Source organism: Saccostrea cucullata, unplaced genomic scaffold (assembly GCF_032062105.1).
Source record: "Saccostrea cucullata isolate Sc308-1 unplaced genomic scaffold, CSIRO_AGI_Scuc_v1 ctg4597, whole genome shotgun sequence".
NCBI lineage: Eukaryota > Metazoa > Mollusca > Bivalvia > Ostreida > Ostreidae > Saccostrea > Saccostrea cuccullata.
The window spans coordinates 13,610-35,143 of record NW_026931008.1 but is presented as its reverse complement, the minus strand read 5'-3'; the positions used below and the strand labels follow the sequence as shown (position 1 = coordinate 35,143).

Here is a 21,534-nt window from a genome sequence, read left to right as displayed (position 1 = left end):
CTAATAACTTTTTGAACCTTTCTTGACAGTATCTTTTTTTAATTTCTAATGGAAGCAACTATAATGACGTTTTTATTTCGTTAATTTATAGTTCCATTTTTTCATCCCGGAATAATGGATTGCTCAAGCATAAATTTCTTCGGGAAACGGGAGGGGGTTACATTGCTGTCCATAGCACTAAAAGATCCCAACACAAAAATCCTATTTAATGGTTGGGGATGGGGTCAGGTTAATTGGTGGACAAGCTACATTCTTCCATATATATTCTCATTTTTCCTATCAACCTATGACAGTCCTTCATCAACAAAAACATACCAAATTAAGAATTTTCATGTCGCTCACCAATTTAGATGTACTATTGTAAAATTTTAAACAATTTTAAAGATCGATTTCAACTCTTAGACTTTACATATACACATGGTTTTTTTTAAATATTTAGTGGTATATATATGCATTCAAAATTTTGATTTGATTATAATGATTAAAACGCATTCAACTTCAAATCTTAATGACGCTCCGTTCATTTACTAATTTCAATTCAGCCAAATAAGCGTTAAGAAGAGATTGCATGGAATATTAAAAAAATGTTCATGTAATAAAAAGAAATCAAACGGTTACCACATTTCTCAAAGAAATGCATGGATCTTTTTTTATAGAAATCATAACATATCCCTGAAAATCAATTAACTTCTTTTATCGTAGACTGACTGTGAAGAGTTTTGTTTCTTGGAAAGGGGGGGGGGGCAAAGTTATTTTGATATGGTTACTTTAATATTCTTAAATTTTAGTGAATTTGAAAAAAATGATCAGGTCTTGATCCCCTGACCTATATCCGCTCTTCTGGATCTGTCCATGGGGATATAATGCCAAATTTTAATTAAACTTTTATCTTCATAGATTCTGTTTCAGATTCTTAGTTTAAAGTTCTGATGTCTTATGATAGGTTGAAAATAGATGAAATATTACAAACGTTGTATTATAATCTCTTTATCATAGATTTATAAGAGAGAGAAAAAAAGTGTACAAGGCGAGGACAATCACTCGCTCAATGACGGAAAAGTTTTATATTTTTCTAAAATTATGTTGTCGGTAATGTCAGCTTCAACATATTAGATTCATATATTGTTCTGAAAGACATATTGATTGAAAATTGTTTTTAGACTTATTTAGTCGAAAATGGGTACGTTTATATAAAATGATTCTAGCAATAAAAATTCATTTTTGAATATGAACGGATCAGGTTTCTATTCGAAGTCTTGTGTTTAAATTACGAAAACGTAAATGCATTGTGTTTTTTAATGGCGGCTGAATTATTCTATCTAAAAGTCGAATATTTCTGAAATTAAAAAAATGAGGATAATGAGCATTGATTTATGTAGAAAAATATACAAACAATACAAACATATGAACAGGGCATAAATACGGACCCCCCCCCCCGCCCCGGAATACCAAAGATGGGATCAAGTGCCTAGGAGTAGTAAGCATCCCTTGTTTATCGGTCACACTCGCCATCAGCTCTATGTATTGATCAAGTAAACGGAACATTTCGTAATCAAATTTAGTATAAAAACAAAGGTTTAACAGTTGGGTGAAAGAAGTAAGCCCAAAAAAAAAAAAAGACGACCCAAGTAAATGATAGGTTGAAAAACCTTATTTGTCTCAACAAATTCGTTTCTTTAAAGCAAACTGACACACAAACATCAAGAAGACACCGTAGCATATTGTGGTTAACGCATTCAATCTTACGCCTATTATGAGCTTTGGAAAAAAATCGAATAGTTTGTGAAGCCCTTTTTTCCGTTTTACATATCTTTAAAACATAAGTGAAAATATATGTATTTATCAATAAGCTATATTTAATGACATAAACTTGAGACAGTGTCTATGGATTATACTCCCCCTATATACGCCTTCATTCTTCAAGAAGTATTCTACTCAAATCAAACATAGCATTTCTGTATCAATCGTGAAAAAACGCAAATCAAGTATCGCATAAACACCAGCAATGATAGCACATTTCATCAAATTCTATATTTATTTATTTCTGTTTAACTTCTTTCGACTGATAAATGTTTCTCTTGTGATAATAAATGCCAATATTTTTTTCAAAACTGTTTAAATTGCGATAATTTTATCAAAAAACAATAAATCTTCATTTCATGCAAATCACATAAAGGATCCGAAAAAAGTATAGCCATCGCAAGAATATGTTGCAAACATAGTATAGCATTCACTCAAAACAAGAATAGCTCAATTTCTCTAAAAAGCGTAATTTATAGAAATCAGATGATGTTTCGTGGGTGAATTGAGGCGAAAACTAAGATACAATAACTTTTACAACAGAATATAGTTTGAAAAAATTAAGAACAATTGAAATATTTCAAAATGAGCGAAAATCCCATTTTAACTTTGTAAATGAGAATGATATCGATTTCTAACATGTTTCAACTTGAAAATTTTCTCAAACAAATTTACATTGATTCTATAAAGGTTTAATAAGTTTTCTAATTTCTTAAAGTTACTTTTACCCATATTTTGCCTGCAGAATTTTCTTTTTTACCCATAATGTCTCAGAGTACCCAAAGCAATATAGCAAGTGATCCAAATCAAGTAGATTTTCGATTAGCACTTTGTATACAGTGGGCAAGAGATTATGAGGAAATTTCCACATGATGTTGACAAAGACCTGCTCTATTTTTGTAAGTAGATTTAGAATTATTGAATTTGTTATTTATTTCACATGTTACTGCATGGATCATAGATTTTTTTTTAGTCTAAAGATCTAGTATAAGATCATCCCGTTTCCTCTGATTTTATAAACAGACTTACAGTGTCTTCATATGTTATGAATTTCTTTCACTGTAAAGTGTTTGCAAACCTAGCAGTCTAGTCGATGGGGATATTCAGTAGTACATTATACAAGTTAACAAAGTAAATAATCGTCAGAAAATTATACACATCCGAATATTATTCTTTCGTTCGAATTTCCTCAATGACAATTAACGTTGTAGTACTCGTTCGTTCGAATATTCTCAATAACTTGAATGTGTACACAAGCTGGTGATTGTACTTAGAAATATATTGTCATGTCTAACTTTGTCTGTAATTTGCAAGTTACAGTTTATAAGTATCTTGATCATTGTTGATTACAGTCATCAGCATTACTGATTAGAAAATTAATTCTTATCTTCTCTCAGACATGGTTAAAAGTATCCCACTACTGTAGTGTACTATAGGGATTAACACACATTGCGTGTGTTGCAAGTATTATTTCTTTTTCTTTCTTCTTCTTCTTTTTTTTTTTTTTTTTTTTTTTTTTTTGCTGTCAAGATAATTTTTGAGATATAATATGGGGATCAGTGTTTAATGATTTAATATATTACATGTCATGATGGACATATCTAATCACCCCAAAAACTCCTAATTATATTGTATCCAAATATCAAATTACTTAATCTCTGTTAGAAAATTTGTTGATGCTCTGAAGTTTACATAAGACATGTACCCACAATGGCCACATGATTATTGATATAATCAATTATTAAAATGTTTTTTTTTTATCTCTGAAAAACAGTCTTAAAACTTTGAGTGAAAATCAATCTTTAAACTGCTAAACTTATTTTTATATCATGAATACATAGGAAGGAATCTCATTATTAAGTTATCTTCATGTACTTTTGAGTGGAAAATTATACATCTGTGTGCATGTTGATCCTTATGTGTAAGTAAATAATAAAAGACACAAATGCTAAGACTTTTTTATTTTACATATTTATTTGTAAAAATATTTTTTATCACTTTAAACTGAAATAAAAAACATTCTAGCTTTATTACTAATAATATGATTTTTTATTAGAATTGATAGGGAATTGGGATATTTAAGAAATAAAGTTCACTTTTTCATGAATGTTGCAGTATAACCTGCTTTGTTAATGTAGCATAGATTTAAATTACACAAGGACTCCCAATTTCAATAGTCATTGCCCACTGACTTCAAACACAAAGGTAGCCGCACAAGAATTACATTATATGTGGCCTCCTAAGCGTCAGACACAGAGATGGGTGCACATGAGATTTTCATGAATATTAGGCCTTCTTAGCTCCTAACCTATCGACCTGCCTAATTTACATTCCCGTAGAATTATTAAGAAATCAACACTCTTTACTTTCAAAGAGTTACCACAGAGAAAAATAAAATGCCCCGCCACAGCATGATATGTCCGTCAAATATTGTTCAATAATCATAAATTGGTTAGAGTGAAAGAAAATCAGGTAACCTTGATTAACAGATTGACACAGATTTCAATGATCTAATTTCCATTTCTTATCATGTTGAAAATATTGTACATGTATACATCTCTAAGAGACTTACAGTGTAGGGATTAATTATAACTTAAAATAATACATCATATAATTCTAAACTGGCTGTGTTACAGCTTAACAAATATCTGTCTGCAGCTTTAAATTGTTTATTGAATATTTTGTGAAATAATGGAAATGCTACAGTCTAATAAAAAAATAAAAAATAAATCATTCTTTAGACTATAAAATTCTAAGTGAGACATGACTGCAATTTGTTGCAAATATATAAAAATTGAAATGTAAATTTTTTTTTTCAATGAACACATGTATAATTAGCTTTAATTATATTATACAATACTAATTTAGTTTTAATCATACACTAAAACATTAATTTCTTTTAATTACATTAAATCAATTGAAAGATCTTTATCTTGAATATAGCCATCAAGAACTCTTAATTAACACAAGCAACTATGAGGTCACAGTGACCTTGAAATAGGCTAGACAGGATTTTTCATATTTGGCCATAGCATTTTTATTGATTTGATTTGAACATATTTTATTATGTAAAATACATAATTGGATTGGGCAGCAGGCATAGCCTATATGAGCCCTCTCCAAAGGTACAAGGTTAATTAATACACATATAGTAACAGGTTTATATATGACCAATAAGTTGTATACAGACACAAATTTAAATAGAACATAGGGGAAAGAAAGATACATGAGTAAAGATAGAAAAGGAAAAAAAAAAACAACATATGAATACCGGTTTATAAATGTGGAAATGAATTGAATCGAAAAAATGAGAACTACAGCAATTTATAAACATACAATGAATGTGTATTTAACTTAAAACATTAACTGGAATAAGTATTACATAGTTACACTTCATTTATGAAACCTTTTGGTTTGTGATATATAATTGTGAACACAATCAAATAATTTCATATTTTTTGCATATGAAATACTACTATCACCAAATAATAAAAGATTAAGGGAAATAGGAATAGGATTTTGCAGGTCTATACTAGATATACAGTGAAAAAGAGTGTTTCTTTGCTCAACATAACACGGGCATTCAAAGAAAAAATGATATGCATTAATTTTCTATATGAAAATCACAATTTTCACATTTTGAGCTATCACTTATATAATCTTTCTGTAAATCAGCATTTAAAATACTAGCATTATTTCTTAGCTGACAATGAATAATATTTTGACTACAATTTCCATGATTAAAAAGTTTATTGGGTGTTCTATAATGAGTCTTTTTAATAGCATTAATGAAAGAAGATAGTGTTGGTAAACTCCTAATATGGTACGGTAAACTATTCCATAATTTAATTGTAGATGGGAAATAACTATTCATATATGATGTGGTCCTCGTCTGAGGAATAAGAAAAGTAAGACCGTCATTGTTTCTTAATGGATATGTGGTTTGGGGTGGAATACAAGGTCTTAGAAGATCTTGAAGGTACTGTGGTGCTAACCCATACACAATTTTGTAAAATAATATTAATTTATGTACTTTCCTTCTGTCAGATAATGTATTCCAACCCAATTCATCATATAAAAGTGATCTTGATGAGTTCACTCTCATTCCTGTAATAATTCTTGCAGCAGTAATTTGAACTTCTTCCAATAAAGATGACTCCTTTTCATTACAATTATCCCAAACAACATCACCATATTCTAAAACTGGTCTAATAAATGACATATATATTTTTATTAGCGCGTCTCGACAAAGGGAATGTTTTAACATTCGTAGAATATTTAACCGTTTACATGCTTTTTCATAAGTAATTTGTATGTGAGATTTCCAATTTGCATCACACTGAAAATTTAGTCCCAAATGTGTGTGATTTTCCGATGGCTCAATTAAGGGGCCATTTAAACCAAATTTAACATTGGGATGAGAAAAATGCTTTCTGGAAAAATTTACATTCACTGTTTTCTTGGGGTTAAAATCAACTTTCCATTGTTTTGACCACTGATCCAACTTTTCTAAATCATTTGTTAATGAGTTTGCAGCACTAACAATGTCATTATCAACAATAATGTAGAGTGAAGTATCATCAGCAAATAAGCGGACATTATTTGTTAAATTTGAAGAAATATCATTAATATATAATAAGAATAAAAAAGGACCTAGAACAGATCCTTGGGGGACACCTGCACTAATTGGTCTAAGAGTTGATGTATAACCATCAAGGACCACTCTTTGTCTTCTGTCTACTAAGTAGTTTTTGACCCAATTTAGGATTTGATCTGATATTCCAATTTCCTTTAATTTAAATATAATTCCTTTATGCCAGACCCTATCAAATGCTTTAGAAATATCACAAAACACAAACCGTACATCTCGGCCTTTATCAAGATTGGATATAATAGTATTATAGATTTCCACCAACTGATTACTGGTTGAGTCGCCAGTTTGAAAAGCAGACTGGAACTTATATAGTATATCGTTCTCAAGTATATAGTTGTGCAGATGCTTGACAATAATTTTTTCTAATAATTTGCAAACAACAGATGTTACTGATATTGGTCTATAGTTATTGACATCATCTGCATTTCCTTTATTTTTATAAACAGGAGTAACCTGGGCAATTTTCCAAATATTAGGAAGAGTTCCATTGTTTAGTGATATATTAAATAATTTTGTCAGTGGTTTGTAGATTGATTGTGCAGTACATTTTAAAATTCGAGGTGAAACACCATCAGGACCTGATGGCTTACATGTATTGATGATTTGTAACTGGTCTAAGACTTCATTTTCTGTAATTCTAATTGTTTCCATATGATGTAAGGGGGGACCTGGTCCCTGGGGTGGTAAATCAGGCTCATCGTTAATGCAAGAGATATTTGTAAAGAATTTGTTTATAGCATTGGCCTTGTCTATGGGATGAAACATTGTTTGGCCATCGACCTTAAGAGGAGGTGTTGGCTTATATGTTTATTGTTTAGTTTGGATAATGATTTCACTATTCTCCACCATTTACCAGGTGGTATTGTTTTATTTATCTGCTCTGTAAGTTTTTTGTTATAATTTTGCCGAGAAATTCTAATTTCATCAATGACCTGATTTCGAAGGTATCTATACTTTTCCCAGTGAAGTGGATTTTTTGATTTGACAGCTTTACGATGGATTCGATTTCGTTTCCTCATCAATTTTCTAATTGTACTATTCATAAATACTTTGTCGTTTGGTCGAATTGTAATTACTTTTTTAGGGATGTGTTTATCTATGCCTTTGGTTAATACTTCTATAAAATTAGAGTACATTTCATCTACATCAGTAGTATTGAAAACTTCTGAATCCCAATTTATATTTTCTAAATCATTATTGAGGTTATTGTAATCAGCATTACTATAATCAAAAATTTCTCTCTTATATGCATATTGTTTGTGTATATTGAATTTCAGGTCCAGTCCAACAAGGGAATGTGAACTACAAAATGGGGCTGAAACAAATGTACTATCAACCAAAGTTGGATTGCTAGTAATTATAAGATCTATACAAGTACCCTCAGTTTTTGTAAAATTGGTTGGACAATCGATTAAATTTGTTAAATTTAATTTTTGTAGCATTAGTTTGAAACTGCTACTTTGATTTGACAAAACATTAACATTAAAATCTCCTAGTAGGAATATCGGGAGATTACATTCAAGTGCCTTTTCCAAATTTGAGTTAAATAAGTCCCAATAGCTAGCTAGTGAAGATGGGGGCCTATAAAGTACAGCTAATAAAATTTTTTTGTTGCCATTATGTATTTCTGACCAAAGAATTTCTAATCCATCAATTAACAAATCCATTCGAAAATGGTAAGCTAATTGGTCCGAAATGTATATAGCAACACCGCCACCATGTCTATTTCTATCTTTTCGAATAGGTGGGTGAAATCCTTCTATTGAAATATTTTCATTACTTATGCTATTATCTAAATGCGTTTCACTAAGGGTAATAATATCATATGTTGATAATTCTGAAGTTATGATATCTAATTTTGGTAGTAGACTACAAACATTGTTATGGACAATACTTAAAGGTTTGCTACTATGGCTACTTTTAATAAAACTGGGGCCAGGATTGGTCTCTATGCACCCTAATATTAATAGTATATATATAATAATACGACGAAAATGTAGATTTAAACATACACAATAGTCTAACTGATAGTTTATCCATGACATCCTAAAAATAGTTATAATCACCTTAATCATTTGTATCAAAAATCATTATATTTGATTTGGATGGCATGGATTCACACATCGGATATGCTGTGTATAAAAGTAAAAATGAAACCGGTATGGTTGGAATAAGACAAAACGCATAAGAAATAAATACAAACTGAACAAAAAACATATATACAAAAAACACAAATTTGACTTGTAAACACAAGAGTATCAGTAAACTGAGTATGAGACATAAGAACACATTTACAAAAAGGTACAGTATGGGATTTGGTGTATTAAGCCATACAAAAATATAGTGTTTAGGTAAACATCTATTTATAGAAAAGTATTTACCCTAGTATGGGAAAAACCCTTACTAAAAATAATACATTTAAGATATTGCAGAATAGACTTCTGAAACTTATGAAAGATGGAGTCCAGTTATATCCAAGTGAGAAGAGAGGTATGTGTGACACAAAGTTGTCTTGTATTTATTTGAACACTGCCGCAGCTGGAGTAGAGGTTTGAGGGCCGCGCATAATGTTGCCCTCTAATTTTTCGATGTCCGAATATCGCGTGATCGTCCATCTTTTCTTGCCATGGGTTTTCGCAATGATTTTTCCATCGTACGTCCACACTGATTCAACAAGTTGGTCTTTGAGCAGTTTTTTTGTGCTTATTAAGAGGCCCATTCGTCGTTTTGTCAGGGCTTCATTTATGAAAATTTTGTGTTCATTCATTTCATTTTTGTTGTATTCTTTGAGATTACTCTTATTTGCGTAGACAAGTGCCTTGTCTCGATATGAAGTAAATTTCACTATAATATCTCTGGGGCGGTTCTCTTGCTGCTTGCCTACACGATGGGTTCGATCAATCTTATCAATGGGAATCGATAGGTTTTCTGGGGCAAGGATAAGCTTATTGATAACATTAAGTGCGAGCTCATCCGTATTTTCCTCATCATTTTCTTTGACACCCGTTATCTTTACACAGTTTCGACGAGAATATTGTTCTAAGTCGTCTACCTGCCACTCTAGTCTATCGACCTGTGTCTGTAGAGAGGAAACCTTTTCCAGTAGTGCATCAGAAATATGTGTTTTGAATACATCGTTATTTAAGATGACAGAGACAGCCCTTTTTGTAAAGTTTTCATCTTTAGAAAGAGTGTGGAGCAGTGAGTCTAACTTATGTAGATCTTGATCTAAGTTGGGCCCTGTAGAGTTAGCCATGGAGGTATCACTCTCACTGAGGTCGCACCTGAAACGTTTATTTCCACCTCCAAGTCCTCTGTTTGGGGTATTAATGTTACCAGCTTGATTCTTAGAATACTGTTTTTTATTAGTTTTAGGCATGTCCTATAAGGAATAACTGCAGTGAATACACAGCGAATACACAGCACACATACAGCACACATACAGTGAATCAGTGAGTCCTGCTCACCGTAGTCACTCGCTCGATCTAACTTCTTAAGAATTGAAGGATGAAAGTGTTTTAGATCATATTACTCACTTTTACGGGTTTAATCACTACCTCCAATATACAGTGCATCCATTTCAACATAACCATCTACTTCATAACTCAATAACATACATTTTCACTCATTTTTTTTGATGGCTCGATTTAAACCCGTCCTACATGGCGCCTTGACCTTGACCTTCGATGATAGCATTTTTATTGAAGATCAGAGCAACCTACTTTTTGTGTGTGTCACACCGTCTACCCAAGAAGTATTAGTTGACAATCCTAGGCCTAATAGTATTCAATTTATGAGCCAGACACGAATGGACAGATGGACGGACGAACATGAAGCCTATAATACATGCATAACATAATACGTCCCGTCTTAAGACAGGCGTATAAAAACAGACATGGAAATATGGCATCATCTGACATCATGAAAAATTCTCAAGGGCATAAAACTACTATAGTACAGATACTGGTAACTGTATGCAGAACATGCACAAAGTTTCATTTATGGTATATTTAGAGATGAAAATAATTAATATTTAAAATATTTAATCCATGCTTTGTTATTATACATTTAATTGATATTGTATGATTTATTCTATTTTTTCCTTTAACAGAAAATGAAGATATATATACTGACATATAGTGTACATGTACCTTGAAGATTTGTCCCCCTTGTAAATACAAGAAATGCAAAGGTAATTCTTTGTGAGAATAGAAAGAATTAAGGAATACAATGTAATAAAATTTTTCAAACCATACAACAAAAACTACTTTGAATAATTACGGTAATACGCAGCCAACCATTTACAATTGAATTCTGCAGTTTTATTTCTTTAATATTGAAAAAAAACAAATTTGATAATTTTTAGCTCACCTGAGCGGAAGGATCAAGTACGCTTTTCTGATCACATTTTGTCCGTCTGTCAACTTTTCACATTTTCGACTTCTTCTTAAGAACCAATGGGCCAGTTTTAACCAAACTTGGTACAAAGCATCCTTGGGTGAAGGGGAATTTAAATTTTTAAAATGAAGGGCCAGGTCCTCTCACAAGGGGAGATAATTATTAAAGAAAGACAAAAATAGGGTGGGGTCATTAAAAAATCTTCTCAAGAACCACTGGGCCAGAAAACCTGACACATATGTGGAAGCATCCTGGGGTAGTGTAGATTCTAAATTGTTCAAATTATGACCCCCGGGGCAAGGGCGGGGCCACAATAGGGAATCAAAGTTTTACATAGAAATATATAGGAAAAATCTTCTTCAAGAGAACCACTGGGCCAGAAGAGCTGAAACTTATGTGGAAGCATCCTGGGGTAGTGTAGATTCTAAATTATTCAAAATCATGACCCCTGGGAGTTGGGCGGGGCTACAATAGGGAATTTAAATTGTCCAAATTAAGATCCATGGTTAAGAATTGCATGACCCAGTCAAAGCTTCTCAGGTGAGCGATGTGGCCCATGGGCCTCTTGTTTTAGCTCTACTGGTCAGAGACCAAAAGAGATTATGAGATAGGAAGGTGTCCCTTTGTCCGTCCGTCTAGCTGTCCATCCGTTGTCTGTCCGTTGTCTAGCTGTCCATCTGTCTGTAATTTTTCAAAACACTACTCCTCTGTTTTATTCTGATTTCAATATAACTTGGCACACAAGTAGACTGCACTAAGGTACATAGTGCATTGTTTTTTTTTTAAATTTCAATGAACAGTGCTGCCATGGTTACTAAAAATAGAAATTTCTGTATACAAATTCCTTTAAAACGCTACTCCACCTACAATTTTGGTATGATTTCAATGTAATGTGGCACCAAGTAGACTACACTTAGATACATAATTCTGTTTAATGCTGTCGCAAAATTTCAAATCCAAGTGCTTCTTTTTCTTTGTTATGCATACAGACCAGTAGAGCTACAGTCTCATCAGAGACTTCTTTATTATCCTTTTCATGATTTCATCACACAGCAACTTTCTTTTTTTCAGTATACACAGATATATACATACACATAAAAGGAGACATCATCTCATGATCTGTGGATCCATTGAAAACTTTAAGGACAAAACTGTTGATAATTCATTCATGTAAAGAGTGTTGACCTGAATATTGAATATCTAAATGGAACTAAGTTAGAGAATTAATTTAATAAGTATTATATTGTATATTAATGAATACTCTTTTTATTCATCTGTCAAATTTCTTAATTAAAAATTAAACATAAAGGCTTAAATAAGGATTTTTTTCATTATTTTAATAAGAACAAGTTCTTTAATTTATTCTTCTTTTACATATTAATTGATAAACAGGCATTTAAGGTCATACGCAATGTAGTTTGCACTTTATTGGGTTCTTCCCTGGAGTTCAATAGTTCCACTAAAGGAAGGACCTGTGTGCAATATTTTTATTGTCTATATATGGATTTGTAAATCTCCTCTAAAACAGTTTTGATGAAAAAAAAAATCTGGAATTTATGTTTTGTAATTTTTGTACATTTTGTCTTTGAATAATGCAAAAATTTTCAAACTTTAATATCTTTTCAAAATCCCTGGAAATGCATACTGATTTTTTGTCTAAAAATATGTAATATGGTACATGTATTATAAGTTTAAATATAGAATTTCTTGAAAAATTATCAGTAGGTAAGATACCTTGCATATTTCCTTAAATGTAAAATTAAGGGATGTGTACCTTTATTAAATGAACTAGGGAATTCATGAAGTGTGCATATTTATTTAAAGACCCAATTTTTTTACCGTACGGTTACCTGAGGAGGGGGAGTGGTCGAAGTAACAGTGGAGTTATTTACCTGGAGACCCCCAATACCCAAGATGTCAAAAATCTGTGTATACGTAGCATTACACAGGAAGTCTGCGTTTGGTAATCGGGGTTATCATTACGTGTTTTGTGTCTGGTTTTGAGTAAAACTACGTAAAATAATTATTTTAATATGAAATTTATTTGTAAACTTAACGCATTCATCGTAATCATGGTAATGTTTTGAAGAAAAAAAAAATAATAAGATACAAGTTTATCGTTTTAGAAAATGTTTTCCTTACATAAAAGAAAAAAATCACGAGTAAAAACTACAAATCAATAATATTTATCTTTTTTAATCTTCGATAAAAGAAATCACTTGGTTAAAAAGGTCTGAATATTGAAATAAAAAAAATTATTAATCCACCTATCCGTCGTGCATGTGAACATGCATTTACCGCGATCGGAATGTTTTTTCCCCCCTGGCCAACAATGTTGTCCAAAATATTCCATTTTTTTGATTCTTTGTGTGTTAACAAAATTTTATTGTTAGAAAGATTTCTTTTCAGAATCGATCACTATTAATTATCTTCACATTTTCATTACTTATTCATACAGACGCGAGGAAATTCGAGCATTAATTCTGACATCAATTTCTGTACAACATCGTGCGGATTGTAGCCATAGTACAAAATAAAACATCTTTTTAAAACTATGCTATGCCGTTTATTAGTGCTGAATATTTTTCTTATATCCCATTTCTTAAAAAAATATTTTAAATCGTCGGACTTCCAATTACGGCAAATAAAGCCGGTTTCTGTGGACGCGGTTTTTTTTCTACAGATATCGTGGATATAATACAACACTTACATGTAACAAACAGCAGTGAAGATAGAAAAGAAATATTTTATAATGTCAATGTTTTAATAATCTACTTTCAATTATTTTTTTAAATAAAATTCAAACATATTGGAGTTTTCTAACCCGCGTGTATACTATGCGGGTACATGAAAGAGTTTGACGCGTGACCAGGTAATTGTTTTCAAAACATGGCAAACTCAGATCATCAAGAAGCACAGGTAGCTGACCTGTCAATCAAACCAGAAGCTATTGTTTTTTTTATGATTGACAGGCGGTAAATTATTGATCTTGAATCAGGTAGATTTTGGGGGCGTTAACATAAAATTGGGTGTTTAAAAGTGTTTTATTTTGCATGCACTATGCCTAAAGGCAGAGGATTTTTACCGGGTGGTAAATTCCAGGTGAGGGAGGGGCTTATTTTGTACAGGTGTGAATGCCTTGGGAGCTACCAGTCTACCTGTGGCCATCTGTCTCCTAATTCCTATACACAGGAAGTGGTTTAATACACAGTGAAATACCCAGATGTCAAACTTTACCTGTGTTGGGGTTTTGAGAAAATTTTGAATTAATAGAAGTAATACAAACTTTCTCTGTAATCTATATTGATTTATTTATGAATGTTTGAAAACACCCCTACCCATTTAAAACAATTATGATGATAACATACTATAAACTCATAAATATTACAACAAAGATTATTTTAGATGTTAAAGTATGTGTTAATAAAAAAAAAAATACACTAGACAAAATTGCTAACGCACCACCTAATGAAAATAAAATTTTACTTTTCAAAACTTGTATAAGAAGTATTTGATATTGTATTCTGTTACAAAATTAAAAAATAAAGCATTTAAATTTCTTATTTGACAAATTACTACAATGTTAACTGAAGTGTGACCATTTCATAGAAAACGTGAAAATCGTGTTCATACTGGTTTGGAGGGATAAATTTCTTATTTTTTCTTTGCAGTTTTGTTTTTTATGTTTGTACTAATTAGAAAATCAGAAAAAAAATATACAGTATGCGGCATTTGATCCCAGGTGAGCGTGATAAAACAGACAGTTTGGTGTCTGCAGGGGGTACCTTTGGAAAGATATGTAAAAAATTAAAACAAGGAAAACAATATTTATTCTTCTGGTGAAAAATTGTTGCAAATAGATTAGTTAACATAAAATTGTTCACTCTAGATAGCCAAGCCATTAAATAAACACCACACAACAACTTGAATGTCGTTCCACAAAATTGAGGCAACCGGAAGTTGAGTGGATTGGGTCTGGACACGAATGCATTAGATGACTAGCAGGCGATATAATAGTAAATCGCTGTATATTATTTGATTTTTTTTTAACTGGGAGACTGTTTCTGGTTTAACCTCAAGGACCATCATCTGTAATTAGAAATGCATATATCTGGGCAAAAAGAGGTACGCAATGCATGTCGGGAAATCGGTTTTGGGCAAGAAGGTCATTTCGAGGTTTTGTTCTGACATCAAGACATTTGAAAATCCCATTGTATTGAAAAACATGGCCCTTTGTATATACTAATACCGTTTAGGTAAATGTTCAATTCACAAGGAAGAATTATCGGTGGTGCGTTAGCAATTTTGTCTAGTGTAGATACTCCAGTAACAAGTCTAATGACCAAATAAGACTTAATGTTTCATTCTCCCCCAGATTCCATGAATTGAATGAAAAGAAAGCCTTGTTAATTAACTATATTTCATTAAAAAGAAAAATGTAGTCAGGGTTTGAAACATGGTGCGAGTGCACAATGTGTCAAAACCTGACTACTATAATACATGTAGGCATATAGTACATGCAAAATACTACACTAATGTTATATTATTATGCATCCTTATTATAATATGTCACCTCGTGCAACGTGCGTCATAATCTTTTTCTTTAATTTTGAACTTTCCATGCTTTAGGTATAATGCACAGATAGTTTTAGAGAATAGTATTTGACTGAAGGGGGGGGGGGGGGGATTGCAAGAAACTATTTTAAAAGAATTATTTTGAATGTTAATTTTTCATCTGAAGTGTTATGTACTGCAGAACTGTAGCTCTTTGAAATAATATATATTGACAGATGGAAGAGCTACATGTGCAGTGCCACCCATAGTCGAGCACTATTTCGGCATAGTATGTTTATGCTACAGTGTATTTAAATCATAAGAACATAATGCAAGAATAGTAGGGTATATGGGTTATGTCACAGAGACAAACTGACAGGAAGCATAATAATTGACAATATGCATTTATGACAAGAAAATTGAATTCCTGAAAGAAGTTGAATAAATTAAAGCCACTGAAGTACCAATCTAGTTAAAATTAGATGTTAGATCTGCTCACATAGTCACTACAGTCAGTTTAGCGAGTATGAGTGCGGGTCTAACATCTTATTTAAATTACATGTAGATTGCTGAAGTAAAAGTTTAATACCCAATATCATTCTGCTATATTTGCATCCGCGCTAGTATTAATAGTGAGCTTTAACTAACTGTGGCCTGAATCTCTTATTTTATGTTGTTTTGGGGTGTCCAAAATCAAGGTGCATACAGATGTTAAACAAAGAAGAAACTTGCAATGGCCTAAGGTGACTTATCAGTTGAATCCATGTCAATGGTGCATATTATAAGTTATTTTATGTACCAAAAATAATAAGCAAAAGATCAGCGGAGTGCTTTTATTAAAGAAGTAACAGAACTAAGGAAAACTTGTCTTCTACTGGATGATAAGAAACACTGAGTAGAGTACCACCGCAATTTTTGGATCCATGCCCTTCCATCATATTTATTTTTGAACGGGTTCAATGAACTGTCAAAAATTATGGAAATGTTTCTAATTAAGGTGTAGGTAAAATGTTTTGAAATTAGAGAAAAGGTAAAATTGTTAAATATTTTTAATGCAAACTACCAGTAAATGTGCATAATGAAGACGGTTGATTTTTTTTTCAACATTATTTCTAGTTCATTTATCAGATCGGGTTCGTTATGTCTAAAATAATTTCCAGCTGTCATTGGAACAAAAACAAGGCATGATCAGGATCATACAAAGAAAATTTAGAGTAAAAAATAGGTAAATTATTACAGTTTGTTCATCTGAATAAGTTTTAAAACTCTTTGAGAATCTCAGAGTGAATGACTCGCTCCAATTTCATGTGATTTTTTAATTGGAAACCCATCAGTTTAGTGCAGCAAACAGGCAAAGATCTAACAACATATATGGATCTGATCTTGTTGTAAAGCTTGACAAATGACACTTACGCAATAAATTAACCTTAATGATTAGGAGGAAAATAAACAAAAAAGATTTGTTCTTTCTTAATTGCATTTTTTTCTCATTCAAAATTTACATACAAGGAATAAAAGAAGGTAAACTACATACAACTTACAAGGAAATTGTCTTTTTAGTTTAAAAAAAAACTGAAAGTTATATAGATAAACCACTTTTGATTTTTAGTGCTATTTCATGTAAAATATTTATATAATCATTTGAAAAATAAAACATTACCCCACTGCCCTCCAAATTGGTTAATTTTAAGAAATAAAAAAATGGTGTAGGAAACACAGAAACTTAAATGAAAATAAATAATTAATGGTAGTTAAACTGTTCAATATTTTCTTTATTTGGTTTAAAACTGTTGTTTCTTAATCCCATGGGAGAATTTTTTTCTGTTTTGAAATAAATATGGGATAAATCCCACATTTATAAAGAGATGGGAGATTATTTTCTGTATACAAATATATGGGAGATTTTGTCCCATTATAAAGCATTTATGGGATTTTCAAACTTCTATGGGAGAAAAAATCCCACAGAATACCTTTTTCTCCCACAGAATAATGGTGGGATATTGGTTAGGAGAAAAAATCCCACCATTATCCCATGGGATTTCTTGATTTCAGGTGTAATATCTTTTTACCTAGAAGATAATCAGGTGTAAAGTTTGGTTCATGTGTTAAGTTTTAAAAAATCCCATCAGATGATATAAATGGTTTCCACATATCTTTGGAAAAGTGGTTGGCGAAAGTCCGGACAAATGTCGTGTCCGGAGTTAAATGTCGCACTGTTTGTTATTTCCTCTTGGCCATGACCTTCCCACTCTTAGCCCCAGGTCCCGACACCTATGCTGTATATATGTATTTAATAAACACCTTTCGCAGGAAAATATTAAAACATTACTACTAAAATATCTCACTGAGTATTCGTTGGTTGTGAATCAGTGTTTGACCATGCATTAGTTGCAAGTTTTTTTTTTGTCGATTATGAAAATATGACATAGGCGTCGGAACCGGGGGGGGGGGGGGTCCCCCACTTTTTTCCCAAATATAAGATAAGATAAGATAAGATAAGATAAGATTTATTAATACCAATTTGGGGCCCATCAGGGCATACAAGTAATAAGGAAAAAAAAACATACAAGCAGAAATTCAAAATTGATAGCAGTAACTAACAAAAGATAAATGATGTTACAGCAGTTGGGGATTACAACATACATAATCAATATACTGTAAATAAAAGTTTGTTTAAAGTATTTCTATATATTACTCTTTTGTATTTATTTGTTTCTTTGTTTAACATTGCATAATTTGCTATTTCTTATTTTAAAGATATTGATTAAAAAATTACCCAGCTTGATAAGCAACATGTCATCTTCATTAGACATAATCCATAAAAATTTTTCTTTATTTGTTAAAGTATAGAAATTTTTATTACTTTTAGCAATAATATTAAAAAAGTCATCTCTATCATGCTTATATAATGGACATTCAATCAGCGAGTGTATCTCATCTTCCACACAGTTCATGTCGCACATTCTACAAATTCTTTCATTTCTTGCAAGGGTGGTTTGCTCTCCAGCAGAGTTTAGTTTTTTTTCGTACCTTCCACTTTCTATTCTGAGGTTATGTGAACTCACTCTAAATTTGCATATAATTTTTCTTTGTTCAAAATTTTTTAATAATAAATACTTTTCGATTTCAAAACTTCTTTTTATATAGAAATATGTTGTAAGTTTACCCGATAGACAACCATCATCTCTTTGTTTAAACCAATATTGAAGGAAATCTTCTCTAATAATTTTTTTCAGATGTTTCTTTAAGGTTATTAGTTTCATTGATTTACATCTTGACAAATCTATGCCCATTCTGTTACAGAAATATGTTACATTTGAAAACCAACTATTTACATTACAACTGTAATACAACTGTAATATATACTTAGAAGAGACATTGAATATTGCTTCGTAGGTTTAGCCCCCCCCCCCCCCTTCAGAAATAAAAGCAGAATTTTCATGTTTGGAAATGTACTTTTTTGATAATTACTGTCCCTATTGTTTTCGCTCTCGGGGGGGTTGCAGTGGTGTGAAAATGACTATGTGTTATACTTTGTATTTAAAAACAGTCTTATTTTAATGCTTGAAAAAAAAATCCCTGGCAATTATTTTTTTAATCTAAATATTAGTATTATCTTTAAAATAATTCAGAATATGAATTGAAATTAACTATGCGTAAATCAAGTTTAAATTTATGTGTTGAATATATCTATCCCGGTTCAATTAAAGAATTAAAATTAATTAATCATATCTGTACAAGTCATATAATTAATGTTACGTGAAGCTGTCACCCATCCAAGGGTTAAACAGGCTTGCCGTTGCTTAACTTGCCTGAAATAGAGGGAGACTCTACCGCATCACCAGAAAAGCTAGCTCACTATATATAAGTTCCCTATATACTGTCCGCTACCCCTGTTACCCCTGTTTAAGATTTCCGGTTTCATTTGCTCATACTGGAGTTCCCCTATTGAACAGTGCAGTGCTCAATATCTAAACTTGTACTATGCCTTGTTAATTTTGTCACTTAAAACATTATATCTAAATGAATGGTTGGTTGATCGATGACGCAGGGTTCATAAGTACTCGATATCTGTAAGTCCGAGACTAATAAATAATTATCAGACTAGTAATAAAAATTCATGCACTATAGCAATTATAGTAATCTTAAGTAAAATATTTATATTTACTAGGTCAGCGGTAAGACTAATATTAGCAGTAGCACCATTTTTCTCCAATATTTTTCTTCTCTCTCTCTCTCTTAAATTCACATTCAATTTGCCGAGGGGGTTGGATCACTATTTATTAGTTTTTGAACTTAATTTTAAAGTATTTTTTTAATCATGATTCAATTTTAACAAAAATATAACATGTTTCATAACTTCCAATTTCCTCCTGTAGCTATCGGTGAATTGGAATTAATTTAATTTTATGTGCTGAAATTAAATTTCATCTCATTAAAGGAGGTAGGCGTAGGGGGTGTTATGATGTTAACGTAATAAAAAGGTAGAGGGTGGACTTGTCTGGTAAACTATTTTACGAAGTAGTGAAATTGGAAGTCATTAGTCAGTCGAACCAGTGCTCAAAAATATTTATTCCGAACCCTCTAGCATACATGTATAACCCCCCCCCCCCCTTAACACACGTTACACGAAAAAGTATATAGTACACCGGTACTTAAATATGAATTTTATAAAAATGTGCAAGTTTTGTGAATGATGCAAATTTCTTTGTCCATTTGATCAATTTATACCCGTAATCATTATTAATTTGATTTATGTTTCATTAACATCTTTCCTTTTCATAAGAGTAAGATTATTCGCTAACTGTAGGTGCCCATTATCTTCCGTGTTGAGTAACCATTCATCTCTCTCTTTCGCTCACTCCTCTCTTTCTTTTTCTCTCTTCTCTCTCTCTCTCTCTCCAAAAAATCAATATCGACCAAGGCAAAGTTTAAAATATATTTAAACTCCAGCTGTTTTTTTTTTTACTGTCATAATATTCTGCATATAAATTTTGTTTGATTTTTATTCTTAATTATTGATAAAAAGTTGAGGAAATAAACTATGAAATATTTTTTACTTGATTTGATAATCAAACAAGTTCCTCACTCAACTGTCCCACCACACACACACTATCACGACTTGACAAAAAATATAAGGAATCAGTAATTTTTACAAAACTTTGGATGTAATGTATCCCTTCTCATATTTATTTTTGCTTACATCTTTAAACAATTTGTGCCTTTCCCCGGTTGTTTTTACAACAATCTTCTTTTTTCATTAATAGTTAATTTTTTCTTACGTCGGTATATTAAAAAAATATATTTATTTAATGTAAGAAGAAGTTGAAGGTTTGTAGACTGCATATTACGGATGTGTTGGTGTTGAATTTCTCAAATTCAGTCTGTCTTGAAGAAGAGTCTACCTGTCGCCGTAATGTTGCGTAACTAACTTCCAGTGAAATCCGGCGAATGGTCTTCTGTGTAATGCTGCAGTGACACCTATTGTCCTCTTTACCCGCTACCGTACACACTCGGATCGCCTCAGACAATTTCTTTTAAACACAGGTGCTTCACCAAGTTTACGATTGTATGTTGAATGATTATGTAATTCGGCTGGATACCAGCTAAACGACTTGAATAATTTTTGACGAATAAGAAGCACAGTGTTACTGTAAAATCATGATACTGGTTTCGATACCGAACAAAGCTATGAAATGTCGATTTATTAAGTTAATTTATTATGTTTACTTTAATTAAATTTATTATTTTTTTTTCCTAAACAGATAAAAATGAGTACAAACTAAACACGACAGTATAAATTGTGTGTTCTACTTAAACACCCAATTTTATGTTAACGCCCCCAAAATCTACCTGATTCAAGATCAATAATTTACCGCCTGTCAATCATAAAAAAAACAATAGCTTCTGGTTTGATTGACAGGTCAGCTACCTGTGCTTCTTGATGATCTGAGTTTGCCATGTTTTGAAAACAATTACCTGGTCACGCGTCAAACTCTTTCATGTACCCGCATAGTATACACGCGGGTTAGAAAACTCCAATATGTTTGAATTTTATTTAAAAAAATAATTGAAAGTAGATTATTAAAACATTGACATTATAAAATATTTCTTTTCTATCTTCACTG

General features: G+C 31.7%; 1 long non-coding RNA gene across 1 annotated transcript; it reads left to right on the top strand.

The window, feature by feature from the left end:
• Window positions 1-2,644: 2,644 nt before the first annotated feature.
• Window positions 2,645-12,101, top strand: LOC134231006 (uncharacterized). The gene is made up of 3 exons (XR_009984476.1): window positions 2,645-2,699; window positions 10,566-10,646; window positions 11,924-12,101. It is a non-coding gene; the product is annotated as an uncharacterized LOC134231006 (long non-coding RNA).
• Window positions 12,102-21,534: the final 9,433 nt, after the last annotated feature.